Source organism: Tamandua tetradactyla, chromosome 4 (assembly GCF_023851605.1).
Source record: "Tamandua tetradactyla isolate mTamTet1 chromosome 4, mTamTet1.pri, whole genome shotgun sequence".
NCBI classification, from domain to species: domain Eukaryota; kingdom Metazoa; phylum Chordata; class Mammalia; order Pilosa; family Myrmecophagidae; genus Tamandua; species Tamandua tetradactyla.
Window position 1 is genome coordinate 168,774,096 of NC_135330.1, and position 18,649 is coordinate 168,792,744.

General features: G+C 39.0%; 1 protein-coding gene across 2 annotated transcripts in view; it reads left to right on the top strand.

The window, feature by feature from the left end:
• The window catches only part of CLYBL (citramalyl-CoA lyase), a 291,846-nt gene that overhangs the window by 63,641 nt on the left and 209,556 nt on the right, over positions 1-18,649 (top strand). The window lies entirely within an intron of this gene.

Genomic DNA, 18,649 nt, shown 5'->3' on the forward strand with positions numbered 1-18,649 from the left:
TTTTTTAAGTTTTTAGATCTTCAGACTTTTCATCAAGATGATTTACAATCTTCGTCTTTGTTATCTATTATCTTTAATTATCTATATCCTTAGGCTTTCTGCCAATATCTATATCTTCAAGACAGGCTTGAAATGAGGGGAAAGGAGCTGCATAAATAGGGGGATGCCCAGACCAAGGGATGTGGGAATTTGTAAGATATTTTCAGGAAACTGTCTCAATATAGTATTTTTATTCAAAGTGTATTAAGATACAGGTATGCAGTTCAGAAGCCAGGGGAACCCTTATCATCAGCCATGACTCACTGCTCTTTGCTTCTCAGGTTGCGTCGTTCAGGGCAATGGTGTTTTTAGACTGTAAGTCCCAACCCATTAGTGATTGTGAAATTGTGTCATGATAAGCATTTTTAAATGAACTATAATATAATAAAAGCACTTCTATTCTATAACAGAATAGAAACTATTCTGTTCAGAGTGCATAAGTTTTGTCTTGTGAAACTTGTTTCTTGTGTGTGTGTGTGTGTTTATGGGCTCTTGATATAAAATGTATTTTTCACTGTGGGTCACAACAAACAATTTTGAAAAATGCTGCTTTAGGGTAATTCTCATCCTGGGAAATGGCTTTATTTAAGGGACTCGAACCATGTCCAGGTACCTCTTCTTCCTGCTGTCCTCGGGTTTCCTAATTAAAGCTGAGAATTCACTTTCCCATAAAAATTGTTACAAATGGTCATTGGGTACAGCTAAACTAACACTGATACATTGTATGGATTAAATGGCTCTTGAGAACTATCCAGAGTTCCTAACTGTCATTTGTAACATTTTTGCATTGGGAAAAATTCTTTTCAGTTCCAAAGAAGCAATTTATTGGATATATTTTTTTAGCAGTAGTGTCATAAATTATGCCCTACTTTTATTCATTTTCCATATTACTTAATAATAAAATCAATTTGTACTTTAAATGGTTTGTCATGTTCCTTCCCCCTGTAATTTCTAATGAAGAATGATGTGTTAAAAGAGCTCAAAGTGGCCTGTGGTAAGCAGAGTTGCTGAAAGACAGTGCTTCTAAGAAGGGAGACTTGGGCAAGTCCAAATGTCAATATGTTTGTGGAATCGATCAAGCACTGGGCCCCTAAAAGAGGTTGGGGAGAATAGCATCTACCCTGCATTCACAATAATTTATAATTCACGTAATTAGGTTCCTTTTACCATTGAAACAGTGTGCTTATATAGGTCTTAACATAAGAAGTTCTTCACAAAAACGAACTCACTCAAGATCTGCCTGTCATTCTTTCAATAGGCATTTACTGAGCCCCTTTTTTTTCTGAGCTCCCTTTTTAATTAATTAATTAATTTTTATTGTGAAAAATAACATCTATACAAAAAAGCAATAAATTTCAAACTCACCACAACGATTAGTTGTAGAACAGATTTCAGAGTTTGGTGTGGATTACAGTTCCACAATTTTAGGTTTTTACTTCTAGCTGCTCCAAGACTAGAGACTAAAAGAAATAACAATATAATGACTCAGCAGTCATATTCATTTGTTAAATCCTATCTTCTCTGTTATAATGCCTCCTCCTTTGACCCTTCTTTCAATCTTTAGGAATATTTGGGCTATGCTCATTCTAAATATTTCATGTAGGAAAGGGGTGTCTGAGCCCCTTTTTTTGTGCCAGATACTTTTCTAGGCCCCAGGAGACAGGGATGAGCAAGGTAGGCAGGATTTCTGATCATGAGCTTATGGCTTAGGGAGGGTGCTGTGTGACTGTTTGACATGCAATAGATCTAACCCTCCAAAGTAAAAACTGGGCCTGGGGACCACTCTGCCCTCAACAAAGTAGATCCAGGTGTCAGCGTTTGAAAGACTTGCAAGAGAGATTGGAGTTCCTTCTTGAGAAATGCTATAGTTTTTTTTTGTTTTTGTTTTAAGAGCCTTAGTAAGATTTTGAGAAAGCCCCATCTGAACAAAGCAATAGTTTCGACACTAGCTTGTTCATGGACATCAGTCAAAGAGGACCACTGCAATGTGCAGCAAATCAATATTTATTGCTCCAGTCTCTGAATAACCTTAAGGAAGCACCCCACTGCCACCTATAGCTTCCAATCCATAGTATCAAACTCATTGTAAAATCTATCCATGCCATACTGACCATCCACAACGCATACTTCCATACAATGAAGAACTTATTTCAGTCCTTTTCCTGGGATCTATACAAATAGAATATGTGAAGGGAATATAAACTGATTCTCTTGGGACTAATTAAACAGATTCAAGGAAAGAAAGCAGAGAAGATTTAGCATAGTTAAGATGTAAAAATGTGATTTTGGGGATAACAGCCGTCAATTTTTCTACTTGAGTGTTTTTCCGAAGGGTAGAGGGCAAGAAGCATCTTACGTCCTCTCAAAGCTGAGACACATTTCAACATAGAGATATTAGAAGCAAATTTGGTGCCCAAGACAGGTGCCAGATTTTAATTACAGTTGGCATTTCTGAGCATGCTTTTGGCAGTGGTGGCCATCTTGTTGGAAAAGCCATAGATTTTGACACTAGCAGTATGGGTGCCCAGTTGAAAAACGACTGAAAATAATTTCCCTCCTATTTTCATCATGTTGATTATGAGAGAAAACTTCAGTGGTTAATATTTAAACAAGATATTCTATGTTGAGAGAAAACAGTTGTTCATTGTAATTGTCTTGGTGGTTTATTTTGTTAGCTCTGGAGGTAATAATTTCAATCTTAAAGCCTTTTAAAACCCCAGTTAAAACAATAAAATAGGATGTTTCATTACAAGAAATGAAGTTGGCATGCACCAGGTTTTCCATTAAGTTCCAGGTCACAGACAAATAAAGAAAGTATGTTAGGGGAAAAAAATCCTTTTTAAAAATAATTAGGAAGCTGTCTGTTTTGTTCACCAGATGGAAAATCCGTAGTTGTGGGTGGTCTCTGTTGGAGAGGGCATCTCACAATTGGCAGGACTATGCCTTTAACTTTTCAAGTCCTAGGACAAAAATCTGAACACCATCAACTGTTCAGAGGCTCCAAATATATGTCATCCCTTCTGGACTTCGCGTTCCTGAGTTTTACAATTTTCTAAAATAGTGTATAGGTAAGATAATGGTGGAATGCCAAAATGAATACTTCATTGTTTCTTTGAATTCTGAAACAATATGCCCATCAGTCCTTGTTTTCCATGGCTTCTCTCACTGTCAGTACATTATGGTGTTAATTTGATTAGTAGAACTATCTGTGTGGCTATTTAGAAGTCCCTTCTTATTACATTAATGATTCAGGAGCATATAGGAAGGCCAAAAATGTCTTAAAAATCTTCATAAGTTTATTTGTTGAAGCAGGATATTACCCTGTCTTTGATGTTTAGGATCTTTAACTTGCTTTGATATTCTCATACAATTAATATGCTATTCTACTGCTTTCTTGGATGATAATAGAAAGTTAGCCATTTAGCTTCACTAGTAGTCAGAAGTGTTATTTTTTTTAGCTCAGTCTTATATGTTACATAACATTGCATCCCCAAATTACTCTTTCAAATTAATATGTTTTTATGTTTGAACACACAAAAAATGTATATATGTTTATATTATTTCATTAATAAATTTAACCCCCCACCCCACCCCCAAAAAAGTAAATGATACAGGAGAGTTAAATTAATAAAGTCATCTAGGTTGTCCAAATGCATAAACTTTCAAATTGAGTAAAAAAAGACCTGGAATGTAAATCATTTTTCTCGGACAGCAAATATGTTTGATTTTGGATATACTATGAAATTCTGCCTGTGTGTAGTAAAAATGGCAATGATTTATTAGTTCCATATCCCACCAGCACAGATGCTGCACAGTCTGTCCCTTTTCTGGGCACTAAACAGTGGGTTTTAAAAACATAATTTCACTCAAGTTTTCCACTTGCGTTCTGTGTTGTACTATTAATAGCAACCCTTTGTTGTTCGTGCCAGCTCACTTCTAGCATAAGACAATGATGCGTAGGGACCAATTTTAACTAAAATACTAATTGGTATCTAATTTTCATATGATAGTCCAGGTGCAGTTTTATGAGAAACATAAGTACCCTTTAAATATTATATCATGAAGGTAAAAAAGCTAAATAACTCCCATCAGCTAAGTAGACTTAATTGAGATGCATTAAATATATCTTCACAATATCATTGTTTCTTTGACAAATCTTTCTTATTTGCTGCTAAAAGGGGATAAAGGGCAGGGAAATTTTGAAACAGAGAATGAAGAACTTAGTTGTTACGTGTTTTTGATTCTTAGTGAAACAATGTTTTCAAGGGGGAGCCAGCGGTGGGTAAAAAAGGACAGTGTTAGAAACCTCAGCTTAGAAAGGTTAGAAACCTTTTGCTCTTACTAGCCCAGGAGATAGAAACTGTATTGCTAACTTCTCGTTTAGGGTTTAGGCTGACTCTTGATTTGGTCAAAGAAAAACGTGCTCTTCCAGAGAGTAGGGGAAGGGAGGCCTCTGTGTGGGAGCTGGTGCTCTCAGTGGTCATTGCACTACTCAAGACCACTGACGTGGAGGCCATAGCTCTACATTTTGTGGCTTCTTTCTGCTGAAATACTTGGAGTTATCCTTGATCCCATCAGACCCCTTTGATTCTGCATATCTACAGCCCAGCCTCTGCTCACCCTCTACTTGCCTCACCTCACCTGCTGTCCTGGCCCATCACACTGGTATCCTCATTCCTGGCCCTTCTACCCTCCCACCCATCTTCCAGAAGGAGCTTTCTGACCACAAATCTCATCATGTTGCTCTATTCCCTGAAAGCTTCAATAGCTTCCAACACTGAAGAATGAAGACCTTCCATGGCCATATAATGTTCTGCACACTCTGACTTAAAATTGTATTTCCGGAATCATCTCCACTCCCACCCCATGTGCCCAGCTCCCCATTACATTATTGTGATGAGATACCCCATCCTCTATTCTGTCTCTGTGCCTGCTCAGGCTACTGCTTCTGTCTACAGTACTCCACTTTCCATTTTCTACCTGGTGAAATCCTGCTGAGCAAACTTCACTTCCCCTTGTGACATCTTACCAATTGCTGCACACTCACACAGACACATACACACATACACACACACACCCTGGCTAACAGAGATTCTTCTTTTGCATTGCTATAGCTTTATCCATGTGTGATAAGTGCTCTTTATACCCCATTCTGTCTCCCATATTAGTTGAAATCTCCTGGAGGGTAGGGCTATTTCTTATACCTGTTTGAAAGCCCAGTGCCTGCCTTAGTGCCTAGCATATGGCAGGAATTGTTTCTAGCACTATAGCAACTTGATTGGCCTCTCTAATGTGACTTGCTAAGGGTTCTGAGCAGGAATTTCTACTCAAAGGGGAACTGAGTTCTCCCATAAAATACAGATATTCCTGGGAAGGAATGATAACATATGCCCCTGCTAGTAGGCATCATTTCTTGGCAGTTTGCCTAAAGTAAAGCTTGGGGACATGGGGTGTAGAGTAGATATGTATGGTTGAGGTGAGAAAGAGAAGGCACTGTTACAGTAATGCCACTTTAGTGATGTCATGTCATCTTTCACCTTGACACTTGTGGAGGAAACCCCTCAGAGACCTGCATGCAAGAACAGTCAGGTTCTTGTCTGGGTCTTTGAGGTGAGAATAATCCTGAAGCTTATTTCCTCCAAGAAAAGAAAAAAAAAAAATTGGGCGGGCCATGGTGGCTCAGCAGGTAAAAATGCTTGCCTGCCATGCCCGAGGACCTGGTTCGATTCCCGGTGCCTGCCCATGTAAAAAAAAAAAAAAGAAATTGAAACAATGGATAGCCCTTTACCCTATGGAAGGGGCCATGCTGACTACCTTGAGCGAGTGATAGAAAGGTGGGAAGAGCTGCAGTCACAAGCGGAAGAAGATACTGCTTCAAAGATGACAAGCAGGTGATCATACAATATTATTTCAATGATGAGTAGGATTTAAACATATTTGGAAGAGGGGGGATGTCTTTGGGGGAGAGGGAATTATATGAGCATAATCATGGGAGGCAGGAAGTGTACAGTGTGTTGGGAAAAGGCAAATAAGCCAGTTTGAAGTGCGAAGATTTATATAGGGAAGTGGCAACAAGATTGGAAAACTGCATTTGGCCAGATTGTGGAGACCCTTGACTTCTAGGCTAAGGCTTTTAGACATTGCTTTGTAGGTAGCCAGGAGTGCCTGTAGGTATTTCAGAATGTGGCAATTATGATGGTATTTTTTAATGATGGCCTTTTTAAAGAGCAGGATTAGGTAACAGGCCACCACTGAAGAGTCTTGGACGTGAGGCTAATGACTTCATGGCAAAATTGACTGTCTGAAAAAAGTACACTATTTTGGAGGGAGTATCTTGGAGACTTAGGTCCTGGATTTAGATTTATTCACCAACTCCTTATCTCCTTGTTACTTTTTTTTTACTGGTCTCCATTTATTTACATATTTTAAGTATCTCTTCATAACCTGTTTTTTTGGTTTTGGTTTGTTTGTTTGTTTTTTGGTGTATTTTTTTTTTATTTCAGTAAACGAACAATGCACTTAGAACCACCAAAAATGGATATCTTACTTAGCATAACCATAGGTATATTTAAATAAAATATCCATATCATCATTGTAAAACCTACATTTGCACAGTAAATTTCATAATCTCCTGGTTACTTTTTATTTAACTTCCTTTATACTCTGGAATTCCACAAGGATCCAAATCTCCCAGCCACCCAGTAGTATACTTTGGGCTTACTTGTTTCTTCTCCTGCTCAAATTTAGATTGATTCAGATGATCATGATGAGTGTTCACCATCTGCTAAGCACAATGGGATAGGTGTTCATTTCATTCAAACTCATCCAATAAATAGTAGTTAAGTTAGGTTTGAGAGTTGTGATAAAAAAAAGACCCCCAAATACAGTGCCTTAATCAAGATACTTTATCTTCCTCACACATAATATGGGTAGGAGCGCAGGACTGATACTCATGCTCTGGGAGGACCCCGGCTCCTCTAATCTTGTCGCTCTGCTCTGCCATCCTCAGCATGTGGCACCCATCACATCATCCTGGTTGCTGCTCTAGGCCTCCCCCGTCACACAGGGGAATGGGAGGACACACACCTGCCTTTTATAGGTATAGGATACTTCTGCTCACGTCATTCAGCTCACATCCCATTAACCAGAACTTTGTCTCATGAGCATATCCAGACATGAGGGAGGCTAGAAAATGTTATCTTAGCTGGGCATCCACAAGCCTCTTTCTAGTCCCTCTCATTCCCCTCTGTGACGGGGGAGGCAGTGTTTGTACCTAGACTCCTGGGGTAGCTGAGGGACAGGACAGGGATGGGGTGTGAGGCATGGAACTTGGATGTGCGAGCTGGAGGTCCACACACGTGGGACTGAGGCAAGGGTGCGAAAGGAGGAGCTGACTGGGGATTAGAGCCTCCACTGTACCCTCGTACCAAGCCCCATGCAATGGGGCGGGGGGCTGCCTGTCCAACTCAGTCTTTTGATTCTACATCTTCTCTTTCGCTCTGTATTATGCTGCTTCCACGTCCCTGTGTTCTGGTTCATTCTTAATGTCCCCAAAGCAATCACATCAAATATTTATCACTTGATTGTTATGTGCCGAGCCATAGGTGAGATTGTTATGTGCAGAGCAGTAGTTGAAAATAAAAGTCAGCAGAGCACACAGCACCCACCCTCAAACCCAGTAATGAGTTACATGAAGAGATGAGTCTTCATTCTAATGAAATAGCATTTTAACAAAATTAAAATGTTCAAGGGTCCTCATTGCGAGATCTCATAAGTAAAACTGGAATAGGAAGCTTGTTTTAATAATAGTAACAAATAATGGTACTGATGTTAATCCTACAGGGACAGACTCTGGTTAATATCTCGGCCAAGGTCACTCCACTAATAAGTGAGAAGCTAGGACTGTGGACTTAGTTCTTCCTGCCTTTACATCCATGTTCTTAAGCATTCAGCTATCCACACACACCCCAACTGGTGTGGATAGAGGGATGCAAGCTATGCTGTAGTTAGTGCAGTACAGTTCCCTTGGTGATGCATACAGTGCCACCCCACCCCCCAGCCCCGGCCTTCTCTTCCCTCCTCCTTTCTGTCAATCAATTCATATACATGGCACCCCACACCTTGGCTGGCTCCTGAGCTGTGTACTTCACTTGTACACCATCTCATGTAACTCTGATGCCAGCCCTGTGAGACAGGTGTTAGGATCTCTGTTCCATATTTGATGAGCATGAGACCCTTCCTGGGACCACAGTAAGTACCTTCCTGGGACCACAGTAACCACACTGATGGATGGCAGACCCAGGTTTCTGGCCAGATCTGCTCCAAAGCCCATTCTTTTATGCAATGGCCTGTCTCCCATGGGAATTTCCCTCCTTAACTGCCTAAAAACCATGGGAGTTACTGCTGAGCACTGCAGTGGCGCATTTTTGTGTGTGTGTGACTGTCAGGATAATTTATGTTTTTTCACGTTTACACCAAAAGTGTGTGACCCCATAAGGAAACCAGGACAGTGTGGCCTGGCATCTCTCCTCCCTCCCGGGACAGAGTACACCTGCATAGGTACTACAGAAATGGCTAGAGGGGCAGCTACGAGGAGGTGGGCTTGGCAGAGCTGGGGGAAGGGTACTCTGTAGATGGCAGGCTCCGGGGATGGTTGGCCGTGGAATTCATAGCCAAAGTAGGTATTTGAAGTATGGGAAACTGTGTCTGCCTTACTTCTAGTGCCTGTTTTCAGTTCCTGGCACAGCCCTCCCTGGATGCCCCTGAGTCAGACGGAGGAAATGGCATGAAATAATAAAAACGAACACCACTCTGGCAAAATTTACTCTTTCTGGAGTATGGCCACACAGATGATCTTATTTCATTTTCATCAGCCCTCTCTGAGGTACACAAGGCAGACATTGTATCCCCACTTGTAGACAGACAATCTGATTCTCTTGACATTGCATGGCTTGGCCAAGGTCACATTGCTGGCCCTCTTGCCTGCATATCTGAGGGCTGACCCCATTGGCGTTTTAACACATTCTTTATCTGATTAAATGCTTCAAACGTCCACAGTTTAATACCTAGGGAAACATGCTTCCCTCGAGGCAGGACAATCCAGAGGCAGACAGACTGCATTTAAATTCCAGCACTGCTGCATGTTAGTTGGTGACCTTGGCAAAGGAGTCCGCCTCTCTCATCTTGTTTCCTCCTCTTTTGAAATGGGGATTGTAATAGTACCTGCCTCATAGAGCTTCTGTGAGGAGTCAGCAAGATAGGATATTTAAAGATCTTAGAACATGCATGGACATAGTAAATGTGATGTAACTGTTTGCTATTATTGTCAAAGCGCAAGTGGAGGGGAGAAGCTGTGAGTCAGGGACTCTTAAGGGAAATCTGTCTCTTTCAGTTTACCTCCTGTATGAGATGCTGGTGTGCTACAGTTGTCTTCACTGATGCTCTGTGACTCCACGAGTACTTTTGTTATGAGACTCATTTCCAGCACTCTCTGGGAAGCACAAAGGAGCCCTGATGCATTCTTTTTTTTTTTTTTTTAACTTTTTTTATTAATTAAAAAAAATTAAACAAAACAAGATATCATTCTACATATACAATCAGTAATTCTTAATATCATCACATAGTTGCATATTCATCATTTCTTAGTACATTTGCATCGATTTAGAAAAAGAAATAAAAAGACAACAGAAAAAGAAATAGAACGATAATAGAGAAAAAAAAGATTATACATACCATACCCCTTACCCCTCACTTTCATTTACCACTAGCATTTCAAACTGAATTTATTTTAACATTTGTTCCCCCTATTATTTATTTTTATTCTGTATGTTCTACTCTTCTGTTGATATAGTAGCTAAAAGGAGCATCAGACATAAGGTTTTCACATTCACAGAGTCTCATTGTGAAACTATATCATTGTTCAATCATCATCAAGAAACATGGCTACTGGAGCACAACTCTACATTTTCAGGCAGTTCCCCCCAGTCTCTCCGCTACACCTTTTTTTTTTTAAACTTTTTTTATTAATTAAAAAAAATTAACAAAAAACATTTAGATATCATTCCATTCTGCATATACAATCAGTAATTCTTAATATCATCACAAAGTTGCATATTCATCATTTCTTAGTACATTTGCATCAATTTAGAAAAAGAAATAAAAAGACAACAGAAAAAGAAATAAAATGATAGAGAAAAAAAGACTATACATACCATACCCCTTACCCCTTGCTTTCATTTACCACTAGCATTTCAAACTGAATTTATTTTAACATTTGTTCCCCCTATTATTTATTTTTATTCCATATGTTCTACTCTTCTGTTGATATAGTAGCTAAAAGGAGCATCAGACGTAAGGTTTTCACATTCACAGAGTCTCATTGTGAAAGCTATATCATTGTTCAGTCATCATCAAGAAGCATGGCTACTGGAACACAGCACTACATTTTCAGGCAGTTCCCTCCAGCCTCTCCACTACATCTTGAACAACAAGGTGATTTCTACTTAATGCATAAGAATAACCTCCAGGATAACCTCTCTACTCTGTTTGGAATCTCTCAGCCATTGACACTTTGTCTCATTTCCCTCTTCCCCCTTTTGGTCGAGAAGGTTTTCTCAATCCCTTGATGCTGGGTCTCAGCTCATTCTAGAGTTTTTCTCAATCCCTTGATGCTGAATCTCAGCTCATTCTGGGATTTCTGTCCCATGCTGCCAGGAAGATCCACACCCCGGTAGTCATGTCCCACATAGACAGGGGAAGGGTGGTGAGTCTGCTTGCTGTGTTGGCTAGAGAGAGAGGCCACATCTGAGCAACAGAAGAGGCTCTCTTGGGGGTGACTCTTAGGCCTAAATTTTAAGTACACTTGACCTATCCTTTGTGGGGTTAAGTTTCATGTGAACAAACCCCAAGACTGGGGGCTCAGCGTATAGCTTTGGTTGTCCACACTGCTTGTGAGAATATCAAGAATTCAACTTCGGGAAGTTGAATTTCTCCCCACTCTCACCATTCCCTGAAGGGGGCTTGCAAATACTTTTCCAGCCTAATGCATTCTTATGTGAGCTGTCCACACTGTCTCACTGATAACTCCTTCTCTGAGCAGGAAGAAATAGCAAAATGAGACCAGGTCAGGATGTGTCCACCTGGATTCAGGTCTCAGTGAGGCCAGTGGATCACCTGGGGAGGAGCTTTCACCTGTTTGAGTCCCAGCTTCTTGAGTAGGAATAGGTGCTTTTCAGCTCTAATCTAGTATCTCTTTTTACCTCTCAGTGCCTAGGGAGGTAGATTTATGATTAATCAAATGCTTAGTCATAGGGCTAATTCTGTTTTCCTCGAAAGATTTAAGATGCCATACCAGAGAGTGGGCATTTGTGAATAGCAGAGCTCCCTCTTCTTTTGATCTGGTCCTTCGGGTGTGGTTGAAGCCCTTCTGTATGGAGAAGCAGCCCATTTAGGGTTCCCCACATAGCTCTGAGGCAGCCCTTGAATGCGAGACCTGTAATGCCACCTCTCTGGCTTCTGCCAAACCCACCCGACCTTTGAGATCATCTTTTATTATTTTATGAGGGTTTTTTTCCAGTTTACTTTGCAATTAGGGCATAAAAGCTACAATTATTGGAAAGAGCATTCTGAGAGTGCTTGAGTGAACCGGAATGGGATAGGAAAATAGGGTTGAAGCCCACAGGACCAGTTGTTCTAGGTGTAGAACGCTGGGGTGCAGTTCTAGTCAGACCACTAGATGGCACTCACACATCAGCATTAAATGGGTCGAAGACAGTTTCCACTGGGCTTTTGTATAATCTCACAAGGGACTAGCCAAAGCTTTCTATCTCACCATCTCTCTTCTTCTACAGATAAGTCCATGAGCATATGTAAATCTTCCTCTAGCTGGTTCCTCTTTCTTTCTAAATATTTAGAGATCTTAATCAGACAAAAATACCTTCAAAACTCCCACCTTATTTGCTGCAGCACTGTATTTTTACTGTTCTCCTAAGCAAATGTTCTCATGGCAGAGGGGAAACTGGTTTCTTTCTGCATTCATTCTGAGGGAAGTTCAATAAAGGCAATGGAAATTAAGGGAAGGGCATTATTTAAAAGGATGAGGTCACTGAAATATTTTTTAATGTTCTCATTTAAAATTATGGATTAGCAAATTGTAATGAAGTAAAAATCGTTTAAAATTAATGAGTTATTTATTGAATAATTGTCTATTGTTAGGAAAATTTCAGTAAGCTGAGGTTCAAATGCAAAATGAATGTCTTATTGCCTGATGCTGGGGATGAGGGGAGAAGGGCTAAACAGGAAATCACAGAAGATATCATCTTTATCAAGACATACGTTGTATAAGAGCAAAACCCCATCTTAACTTTATAATGTGTTCCCGTGTTTCAGACAAATAATAAATTTCTAGACATCCAGAGCACTGATTCTGCTACTGCCCGATTCAGTTCTCTCTTAGCTGCTTGGACATCTTGGAGAGAGATTCAGAGCGTACATGTGAACGTGCCTCGTCTGTGTGCTTCTTAGCTGAGATAACAGTGCTTCAAGCCCCACTGTTAAGGTTAACCTGTACACTGCATAAGGACAACAGATGGAAATTCTGGTTTGCAGCCACTGCAGAAAAATAAAAACATGTTCCAAAGGGAAAAGGAGCTTGTGTTTCTGCGTTTGAACCTTTGATGTGCATTCACATCTGAAGGGAAGGCTAGACCTTTTGGTGGGGACACATGGCTTCGCATCTGTGAAAACACAGCTGTATACGGCAAAACAAAACTTGTGGAAATACAATGGTTTTGCTGTGTCAGGCTGGCTGCTAATGCTCAAATTCTATACAAATATTGTCTTTTGATAGGTCTTTCAAAAGTCCTTCTTGACTTTTTATATAATTGTTAAGTAGTGTTATTTTTTTAATTCAGGTTTTGAGCTTATAAAGATTAAGGCACCTGGTCTCTTTCTCTCATCTTTTCTTTAAAAAGACTGTGAAATAAATGGCTTGTGGTTAGATTGTAATAACATTATCTAAATTCTGAAATTTGAAAACATGGAACAAAGTCAAACCCTTAAAAAAAGTTTTAAATAAAGTTCTAACTGGATCTTTGATCCTAAAAATCTTTCTGTTTTTAAAGGTATTATTACATGTGCTTTGCACTGAAAATTACATTCTGAGGAAACTCTGAACGCTTTCTAAACTTAGCTGCTTTGTTTTGAGCAATTAAAATGTGATAGTGAGTGAATTAAGCATCTCTGCCTTATTCATCTTTAAATAGTACTCTTCATCCTGACGTGGCAAGGTTCTTTTTCAGCGTTTCCTGGGAACAGGAACATAAGCCAAGTTTATTTCATTAGGAGGTACTTGCCTTGATACTCCATATTTCCTCTCTTAATCGCAGACGCAGAACCAAAGTACGTGCACTGCCTTATCCTGCCCTGTACAGTTTCCTACTATTGAATTGGCGACATTTTTCTGTCCCTCCCCTTCCCGTTGACTCTTGGGGCCCTCTCAGCCCTCCGCACTACCCACCCCAGGAGTGGGATGTAGGGATGTTGTGGGGGGATGATGAGGATGAGGGTTTGATGTCGAAGCAGAGACTGCCTGCATGCCTCCTCTCAGCAAAGGTACCCTCCCGTTTTTCCGAAGGGGGCTGACGTGAGGGGAAGTCATTTGTGCTGTTACTCTATGTACTCTTTCTTTGTAACACCAACAGTTTCATCAGCAAGCTAAGGACATGAAAAGTGAGTTTTTTCTAAGGTAGATAATTTTATATTTATCAATAACAATAGCAACCGTTAGTGTTAATCAGGCTGATGGAAAGAGCCTGAACTGGATAACAAGTCCTTCCACTCACCAGAAAAGTTTCCCCTTTGAAGTGCTAGTTCCCGCCTCACCCTTCCAGGAGGGAAGAAGGGGGAAAGAAAACAAGTGCGAAGATCTGAAGCAACAGAGGAATGCCGAATTGATGTCTTTCCTCGGCATCCCTTCCCCTCGCACTGTCCTCCCCTCCTTTCAACTCCCTGCCCTTTGAAACTGTAGAGTTGGGGTGACCGGGCCTTGCAGCCGGGCCCTCTTCTACAACAAGGCTTTCTCTCCCAACAGGCAGTGGGGTGGCGGGGCAGAGAAGGGAAAAGGGCGGGAAGAAGCAGGAGTAGGTGATAAGAAAGCATCCTGCAAGTCCTACAGCCAGTTATGGCTGAAGATTTTATCCATTTTGACTAAACAACAACAAACTCTCCCAACCCCAAATGCTCATTCACAGCTGCATTTTGTCCCTGGGACTGGTGGTGTCACCAGAGCCTCTGTTTTACACTTCTAGAATATATTGTAAAGGGCTTGTAAAGCCTATTAATTTTTCAGGCAAAACAGATCAAGCCTACCTTTGATGCTGTCTGTTTACTACTTCAGTATTCAGAGGTAAAGAATCATACCTTCTTTTCACTTTTTACATAATTAAAATAGTTTTGTTTTGTGTTTTTTTTTTTTGGCTGAGGCAAAGGGCTAGTCATTTTAGTACTTTTGAAGTGAAAGGTCTAACTTTTTATCAAACATCTGTTCTTATGATCTTTACTAAATATAACCAATATTTACCTTTTGCTGTTACTTAGATGAATACCATTCACCCAGATTTTAACGTTTGACGATGGGGTTATAAACAGCATTTTCCTCTGTGAGGTCATTCCCCTAAGCTTAAAAATATATATGTATATTTCTGTTCTAACAAACTGATAGTACAATTAAAAATAAAACTGTCTCAAATAGTCGATTGCCCTGATTTAGCCCTTAGAATTGCCGAGCATTCTAAAGTTCAATAAAGTGGACTTTCATGTTTCTATGTATTGTGTTTAATAGCAAATTGTGACCCTCCAAATCACTTCAGGGCCTTTTGTGTTCTTATCTGTGCATTTCAATACCTACAGGGGAAGTGTCTTCTGTTTCACTACATATGCAAAAAGCATGGCTGGAATTTTTTAACACCCCCTCTCCATTTGTTGGTCCAGCCCTGTTTCCTATTGTTTGATTGTTGATGTTGGCAAAAGTCGTTTGTTTGATGAACGCCAGTGATATTAGGCCTTACTCTTTATTGAAATGAAATCCTAAAGCATCCTGGAGTATTTTAAAAATTAATGTATGCCGTCGAAACTGTTATACATTAGCATGGTTTTAGTTTCACCTCATGAGGCAGATAATATTTTAAAGGTACTATGTAGTAATAATCACTAGAAGCCAATTAAAACCTCTAGGATGCTATCAAAAACCTGTTTTGGCATTATAAATAATTGATATCTAGAAATAAAACGGATTGTTCTGCATAAGCTTTTCTGTACATGACTGGGTAACGTTAGCAGTGGTGTATACTTTTATGAGCCATGAGTGATTTCTGGGCATTGAAGGTCACCTGTTTTTTTTAAACTTAGATAGTAAGGACACACACAAAAAAATTTTTTTAAGCATCTCCTTTGCTCCTGGAGGGAGAGAGAGAGGAAATAGTTACATTATTTTCAGGTATTTGAGCTTCTTAAAGAAAAGGAAACAAAAAGCAGACTCCTGACGAGCTAGGTGTGGATGGAATAAATTGAGGCACTGTACCGACTCATCTGGCTTTTTAAATGATGTGATTAAAAAGGACATCTGAGAACAAATTTATGAAGTTGTTATGGCAACTGAAATACTGGGATTGAAATATGTGTATCTAAAGCATGAAAGATTGTAGGAAGCCGGAGAAACAAGCCCGGCATTGTGTTTGGGAAAGTGAATTGAACAGTGGTAGCCAAATATTATTCCTCGGTTGGTCATCATTCAGGGTTACTGCCTCGATTTCCACTTTTAGAACGTGCGGTGATTGATGCTTTCACAAACTGGTTTGCCCCAAGTCCCCCAGGCCTTGTACCAGCGGTCACTCATTGGTCATTTGACCTGTTGAGAACACAATCTCGGTATTGTGTTGTATGCAGACGTTGCATTTAGATTTGCCTTAGCGTTTACTCATCAGTTTATGCTTCTGTGTTCTGATATTAATGTCCTGGTTTGTGATTAGTCTCTGTGTTCTGTTCATTCACCATCCGCCCCCCTAACCCTAGCCCACCATCAGCCACATTTCAAAGGAGTCGAAATATTTAAATATTCCCTAGAATTCTTTGCTCTTTTAAAAGCTGTTTATCCCATCTACAGTATTTTATTATATTTTAATCTCTTATGATTTTCCTATTTTCCTCGCCAGTGCTGGCAAATATATCAAATTAATATTCTTTTATAAAACATAGGCAAGGATACTTTAAATTAATACCTACACATTTGTATTATAATGTATAAGAAAATCAATACTTAAAGCCACATCTGAAGTGCTTCAGATTTTTTCACTCATTAGATTTCAGATACATACAGTGTCCAAAACGTTGGTTTTAAAAATTGGGTTGGAATATATTTTGTTTTCTGCTTTAAATGAAATGGTAGTTATGTGTCAATTATAATAATTTTAGCAGACAATTCCATATGAAATGTGCTATTTTAATTGAAAAAGGCATGACAAAACATACATTTACCCCCCAAAATTAAAATGAAATAATTTCTTCCTTAACAATGTTGATTGTTGATTACTGAGCTGTTCTTAATTTTAGGCATAATTCTTTTTACCTTGAATAATCTGAATTCCTAAAGTTAGGCAAAGCAAAAGAGAAAAATAAAATAAAATAATGTTCAGAAAATTGTATTTCCCTTAAGCTGTGAATTGGAACTTTTTGCAGGTATTGAAATTCTTTAACAATATTTTAGTTGAATATAAAGGTATAGTACAGAAATTTCTCTTATGTAGTAGATTGTTTTCCTAAATCTTTAAAGACTTCAGTCACAACATTTCTATTCTATTACAAAATTAACTGCTGTTAATATCAGACTAGTTATTCATTTAAAACATTCCAGTTTGATTAAACCTGCTCATTGATGTATTTTTTTAATCCCGTTTTGCATATACACATGGAAGTGATTGCATATCTTCTTTATTTTGAAAATCCATAGATCTAAGAGGATATCAAAATAATAAAAGGAATATTTCAGGTATATTAAACATAAGAATCTGGGGTCCTTGCACACATTTTGTGGTAGTACATTCCCTTTTTCCTTTCTTTAGTTTTTCAATTGTAAAGATTAAATAAATATATGATTTACATGAACCTTCTGATGCTACCAAAGTGGATACTATTTTATTTCAGGTGGGTCTTTTAATAGTTTGTTGATGTTTTCAAGGTCTCTAAACAAAGTCTGATGTGTTAACAGTCTTATTAACGATGTTAAAATAGAATTAACAGCTTGTGGATGCCTCCGGAGCACAATAGCCTGTCAGCCTCCCCTGCCCCTGTAGAAATTGTGCCCCTGCTGTCTTCCCTTTGTTTCATGCCCAATCAGCAAACTAAACTTTTGTGAAGAGAGAAGGCAGTTCAAGTGTTTCTGCTGCAGCTGAAGGGAGGAGCTAATGTGGAATTTATGGGGAGACCAATCAGTGCTAGAGGGAAGAATGACCCCAAATTGGGAAGAAGGACTTTCTTGACCTGCTTGGCTCCCTGACCTTTGCCTTGCTATTTTGTCACTTTAATGCAGTTTTCTCTGGTTGTAGTTGTTTTTATGATGCTTTTACTAAAAGTCACAAAAGTTTTAGAAGTTTTAGATTAAGATGCATCTCAGCACGGATTTAATTGTACTGTATGATTTTTAGGAATTTGACTAGATCTTAGCACTCAAAATCATTTTAACTGATACATGTTAATAGATAAAAAAAAAAAGGTATAGAATTTCCCCAATTCTCTTGAGCCAGAATAGATTCTAAATCTCTTCTAGTATCTTTTTCCCTTAGCTACTTGCATAGAGAGAGACTTAGTTACCGATATTAGATCATTGGTTCTATTTTGTTGAATTTATACTTTAAAAATATTAGATTCATGTCTTCTAAGTCTTTAAGACATTGTCAGGCAATAGTCATTAGTAAGTCAAAAATAGATTTTTTTGGAGAAGGCTTATGCTTGTATTAATATTGCTGGTAAAACAGTTTGACAAATTGCCACATTTAAATGTGTACACTTACGGGGTAACTCAGCTGACAAATGGGTGATACCACTTTATCCATTGCCGCCATCCTATTTAATAATTTTTAAAGTACGGCACATTTATAAAATGTCTCCCAACTTTCACCAAGAATTAGAAAAATTTTGGTAAGGGATAATGAGACATTGCTGAGAATTAAGCATTTTTTTGATTGCATAAAAACTTTCCTTGTTCATTTATTGGCATCCTTCTCTCTTGTACTGTGGTTTCTTGTTTATATTTACTTTTAAGGGGCCGCTCTTCAGGACTTAAAATAGAATACTGCGATCTGAGATTGTAACTGCTGGCACAAAGGAAAAAAAACATCTTGCCTTGGATGTAAGAATATGAACGTTTTTCTGTAACCTAAGATTAAGTAAAAGTACTCAAATTCATTTTTATCTGGGAAAGATACAGTTAAATGAACTGTAGTTTCAAAATATGGTTTGTCAAAAAATATGCTATAATAAAAATGGGGGAGTGCAAATTTGTCACTTTTCTCAGCTCATGTTGTATTGTACTACATAGGTGAACCCCAAGGGGAACACT